The sequence below is a fragment of the Podarcis melisellensis genome, assembly GCF_964234715.1.
Source record: "Podarcis melisellensis genome assembly, chromosome: 2".
Classification (NCBI taxonomy): Eukaryota; Metazoa; Chordata; class Lepidosauria; order Squamata; family Lacertidae; genus Podarcis; species Podarcis melisellensis.
Window position 1 is genome coordinate 48,688,704 of NC_138529.1, and position 6,446 is coordinate 48,695,149.

Consider the following 6,446-nt stretch of genomic DNA (forward strand, 5'->3'; position numbering starts at 1 on the left):
TCAGGAAGGAGCCATCACAAAGATGGCTTGGTCCTTTTCGTGGACCAAGCATCCAAATAGATTTTCCTGCTGGGCATCTCATTGGGTCCTCCAGTATAGAGCTGAACATATAGGTGAAGACAGTTCTGTTTAAGGCTTTGAAAGTAATCATCAAGTTCTAAAGATTTAGAACTTGAATAGCTACTGACTTTTGGTCTCTACTCTCTTGAGGACTCCCCCCACCCCGACACAACTAGTGCGGGAGCTTTGAATCAAGAGTTCCATTAATTCAAATGAGCTGAGAAAGTGGATCAATTAGAGTGAATCAATTGTATTAGTTCCTAACTGTTGAGGATCTTTAATCTGCATATATTCTGCTACACATCTACTGGCAGATTAAATCACCCAGTTCGCAAGATTTGTGGGCCTGCATCCCTCAGCACACATGAAACAGCTTTGCACATTTCTGATGGAATTTGTTGAGTCACTCCTAAAGCCAGCAGATTTCCTGTACTGTACAGTCCTGTTGGGCTGACATTGTGTTGAGGAATAAAGAACTAGATCAACCTATATTTACAAGTTCAGTGGAAATCAACTCTTAAAGCCAAAATATGTTCCAGACACTGTGAGGCTATACAACAGCAATTAGTTTTCCAGACCCACTGGGTGTTGATGAGACAACATGCAAAGGACATGGTGAGGATGTGTCTATTCAGATAATCATTTGGTGTGCAACTGCTTGATGGTTTCTCAATTCTGGGCTGAGGGCTAAAATTAACTTAGAATTCAGAGTCTTAACATTTCTGCCAAAGAGGGTAGATTCTGGCGATGTGGTAGCTCTCACCGCCGGCTTTGATAGACCGAACTCACTACAAGCTGACAAAAATTAAGGGCTAGAAATCTACACTCTTAACCACTGATTGCAGTGGATGGACACACTGTCTGACCATACTGAGAGAGACTAAAAAGATGCTTACCTGAACACTTGGTACACATTTATAGTTATATTTAGACTGATGTCTCTCCAATCTTCACAGGAATTTCATGTTTATCTGCACAGCAATAAACAGATACAGATTTATTAGGTACTGTCCTACCTTTTTATCTCTTCAAATGCAATGCTTCCCAGGTCTACCAGATTATGCCTATTGACATACCTATTGACACACTTAACTCAAAAAGGTTAGTGAGAGAGAACTTACATTTTAAGAAGCCATGTTGATTCTCAGGCTCCTTAGCTCACTGGTAGATAGACAAAGGCCAGAGTTGAGAGTTGAGTGATGTGAGCTAGAAGCAGCTGGCTGGGAAGGCAGAGCGACAAAGTGATGCTTGATTTCTGTTTGAAATCAAGGCTGCATCTATGGGAGAAGCGAGACCCTATTGGGGTGTTGTTGCTGTGATCCCCTCACTTGTAGGCTCAGATGGTATATATGTGTAAATAGAATAATAGAACTGCATAGTTGGAAGGGACCTTGAGAGTCACCTATTTCTAGTCCAACAACCTGCAATGCAGGAATCATGACCCAGACATTAAGAGTTATGTACTTTGCTAACTGAGCTGTCTACAAAGATACCACATTCTCTGCTGTACTGTACCTTGTTCCAAAGGAAACGCAAACCCTGGAAAAGTGCTGGAACCCCAGCAATTTTGCACCACTCGGGAGAGTGGGGGGTGGCATGCAACAGTATTAATGTGTAAGTATTTTTATGTATACCACAATGCATATAACACTATCTTTTTATGCGCTGGTTACTTTTGGAAACCTGGACTCTGCACGTGTATGCTATGTTTATAATAGTATACCTATAATAATACATACAATATGTGAAGATTGTATTTTTAGTGGAACTGGCAAAAACACACACAAAAACCCACATTTCTGACATCAAGGAGTGAGATATAAATTAGAAAACATCTGCAAATAAGTTTGATATCAAGCTTTGATGATGTCCAACCCTATTTTGGGAGTATAGGTTCTAAATATAACCCCCAATAGCTGAAGAAGATCATATATGAGCATTAGAGGTAACTAACTTGAACAGTTCGGAGGGTTATCTGCCTGCATAATCTATTCCCTTTCAAATTGTGAATGGAATTCAAGCCTCAGTAAACTAAGAATGCAGTCTGCTTGATTTACCCTTTAATCTTCTGTTTGTTTAAAACTCTTCATAAATATGTTGCGAGAGAGCAGAATCCTGCATTCCAACTACAACAGGGATATCTGCAAAACATTCCTGACGTGATTGAAAGTTTTATCATTACAGATCTCTCCCTGGTACATAACTTTATTAAAACTAATGGATCTCCAAGAATAAACATAAAGGGTTTCATATTTTTGTCCAGTTGCATAAGAAGTCTCAAAAGTAGCCAGAAACTCATCTTGGTATCCAGACAAAATAAATTATTAAAAAATCCAGCTGTCAGTGCACTGCCCTGTTCCACCCCTAGATGTAGCTGCATTACAAAACTTAAATCACTTACCTGCATTGGTGTTTCGGTTTTAAAATATATAAAACTGAACAAAAATAACAGAATACTAAAGTTAGCTACAGGATCACATTTTTTTCCTGGAGCCGTACTAGAAAAACATTTTATTTTTATTTTGTTAAAGATGCTTGCCTGTAATGCTGTAATCCTGACCAATTTGCTCAGAAGTAAGTCCTATTGAATTCAGTGGACCTTATTGCTAGGTAAATAGGGTTAGGACTAATACCTTTAGTAAGAATGTAGCGTGTACATACATATATATCTAGGTTCTTTCAAATGCTTACTAGTAGGTTTGGGGGCGTTTTTGTGTGTGTGTGTGCCTGAAAGATGATTGTTGGAACCTATACACTGTATTTATTTGCTGGGTCCATTAATGGGAGTAACTCCTGTGAATTCATGTAAAAACCCTAACTGCCAAGCATTCACAGAGTGAAAATAAGTAGGCAAGGAAGCCTGTGCTGAAGTATTAAATTTGATTTTGCTTTGGTTCTCTGTCACACTCATGGCTCTCAGAGCTTAGGTGGAGAGAGATTATATTTTCAGTTTCATGCTTTGCAGCTGAAACCTTGGTTAGTAAACATACTTTGGTGTCTTGTATTATACTTCCTGAAAAGTGTGCTGTAGCTATTGCATCAAACGTGTTATCTACCAAATAATGTTCATGGGTAAGCACAGCAGAACCACGTCACTGGTAGGAGATGTGTCATCAGAGAACTGAGTGGGCAGGTAAGATAAATCCTGCATTTGGGGGAAAGTACTACCTAAAATACTCCATCTCTCCAGAAACCATTATTAGGAAAATCACAGCAAGGCTGGCAGTTGTGGTGTTATCAGCCAGTCTTTTCCACCACTGATTGATTGTGAAACCTCTAACTCTAAACTCTCAAATGCGGAGTGACTGAAAGGCAGACAGCAAGGATGTAAGAACTGGCCTCAGGGGTGCCTCTTTCCAGTCTGTTTGCCTTCCAATGGTCCATTTAGTTGTAGCAGAAACACCCACAGCAGATTATGGCATTACAGAGGGAGAGGGAATTGGCCTGGGAGGAGATTGTGTGCCATTAGGCATCCCTCCCATTCATGTGCTCCCAGCTCAGTTTCCTTCCAACTTCACATGGCAGGCCCATTGTTCAAAGCGGTGGCCCCAGCTCCGTGGAACCAAGGAGGGTGGGTAGAAGGAGTAAACAAACCCTTTCATTTGCAATGTCCTCCTCTCACACAGCAAAAGATTTTCAGTACATTCAGTGATTGACATCTTGTCTTCATTCAATGCCACCCAAAATCTACTACCCATCACAGTACATCTGATGGTAGTGTTGGCTGTGTTATATATAAATGGACTTTCTCAGCAGAGGGGAAACTTTTTCTAGATCCTTATCTCCCCAGCCCTGGAGGACCAAATCTGACAGATCTGCTGTGCTTTGAAACCCCTTGGACTTCAAAGCGCTGGGCTGTTTGAAAGCCCTTTTGCAAACTGCCCTATACTCTTTGAATGTCCCCAAGCTGGTTCTCATGGTTCAAAGAGAAGCATGGGGCTGTTTGATGTTGCAGGGCAGATGACCAGTATTAAGAGTCTGAGGGCCAAAGCTCCTTAAAGTTCCACCTGACTCCTTATGCTTCACTTTTACCACTTAGAGCTCAACCATGCCTAGAAAGCACGGGGCAAATGAAAAACCTCTCGGACCAATGCTTTCTATGCATGGGATAAGCAGAAGTGTGAACAAGCCCTGATATCTGCTGATGGGAAACTTCTAGTGGTCACCTGTCATATGGCTGGCCTTCACTGGGGGCTGAGCCTTTGATATGGCAGGCCCTGTTCTATGGAAATACCTACCAGTAGAGGTTCAGCAGGAATTCTCCCTGACTTCCTTTAGACATCTTCTGAAAACTGCCTTATTTAGACAGGCCCTCACAATACAAATTTAAAAATCAGATAGCAAGTGATGGGAATGACACCTGTCTAAGCCTCCAGAAAACTGCTACCAGTTAAGAGCAGACAGTACAGTAATACCTTGATTTGCGGCTGGGATCCATTCTGGAGCCCTGGCTGCTAGCCGAAAAGGACACAGGGCAAAGCGCCACGTCTACACACGTGTGCAGTGTGGTTTGTGCTTCTGCGCATGCATGAGCAGCAAACCCGAAAGTAACCCGTTCCAGTACTTCCGGGTTTGCTGCGGACGTTCACCGGAATGGACGCTAGACGAGGTGGACGTTTGCGGAGGTATTACTGTACTGGGCTAGAAAAACAAATATCTGGTGCAATGCAGCTTCCTAGGTTCCTGACTCTGTACACATAATATTGTTAGGCTCATGCTGCTGGAAGTGAGCGATAACAAACTAAGAACATGAAGATATGAAATACAGCAGACTTCAAAGGTGATCTGAGAAGACTCTTAACCCAGCACCCACAGAATTGTTCTTACAGTTGCCCTGTGGACATGTTGGGCCTTTCCATTGTTTGCACTGTACCTTTTGAGGTCTTTGTTCTGTGCTGGTGCCTTCCCTTCTTTCATTCTGTAGCAAGACTGGAGCCACAACTTCCTGGGTCACAGAGGCCAGACATGAAACTTGCTTACTATGTGCCTGGAAAGCAAACTGAACAAAAATGAAAGTTGTATTATTTGGTCTCAGAGGCAGTGCCAGGTTTTAGGATGCCCCTGATTAAATACCTGGGGGGGCACTACCACCTTGGCACTTCTGGTAGACCCCCCCAATAACTTTTACTTTTAGTGGATGCTGCTACAGCTGTTCTTTTCCTGGTTCTTACTGCCCATCTTCTAATGGCCACCATCCCATTTCTCTTTCCTTTCTTACCTTTTGAGGAGGGTTGTGGGGTTGATCTTCACCCAAATGCCAGTGCCACCACCTGCCATCTCACCACTCCCATCACTACTGTGGGTAGTGGGTGGCTGGTCTGCTAGCTGGAGCAGGTGAGCAGCAAGGGAAGATGCCTGCCAGCAGCAAGTATGCAGAAGCCCATCACTATTTTAAATATTTTCTGAAAACGAGAGTGGAAGTGAGCGCAGCTACTAAAATGGCAACTTTAGGGATGTGGGACGATTGAAGACACTCAGATAGCAAGAGGTCTACCTGCTATATGCTCCACAGTCCTCCTAGGTACTACCTTTGGGACTGTGGAGCCAAAGTGGATGTACTTACTGCCCGTCTCATCATACAGTACGTTTTTACCATTAAATAAAAAGTGTGGTTGGGTGCATATTTGGCACTTCCTAGCATGCCACAGCTTGCAGCCGTGTGTCCTTCACAGCTGCCACCTGTCTGGCAGTTGTCTGAGCCCTGAGCTACATGTGCGAGACTCAGATCTATGCCCCTAATGGGGCTAACATGACCAGTATTCCACCTTCAGGCTGGTCGGTCTTCCTGTAATTCTTCTGGTTTGCAGCGGAGAAACTAAAAATAGTCCTTTTCAGGATTAAGAAGACAAATGTGTGATCTTCCTAAACTCTGCCTGGAAATTATCAGTTGAGGAAGGGAACAGTCAATGAGCTAAAGACTCATCTAAATATTAAGCGAAGTTGACTGCTCAAAACACTTTCACAGATTCCTACAGAATGACTATTTACAAGCACTAGAAGATTCTGTAGCCATCTTTGGCTTTCTGCTATCTCTATTGTAATTACGTTCAACAAATGCCATGCATCTGCTAAATTTTTCCAACGTCTGACTGCTGTCACAGTTCTGTTTTATGGATTGTGCTTGCAGCATTAAAAAATATGCTTATTGTGTCTAGTACATAAAAAAACATAGTGCTATCCCTTGATCACCCTTACAGTTAAGCAGTTTCATTTGGGTGAGGGAGGACACATGAAAAGCTTTTGCCTGATCAGACTTTTTATCAATAGCCTTGGGCTCATTCATGCATTATAACTAGAGTCTACTCTGCAGTAAGCAAGTGGTAATTCAAAGAAATAAATAATAATAATAAGCACCAGATGTAATGTTTCGTTCTACATTAACTACA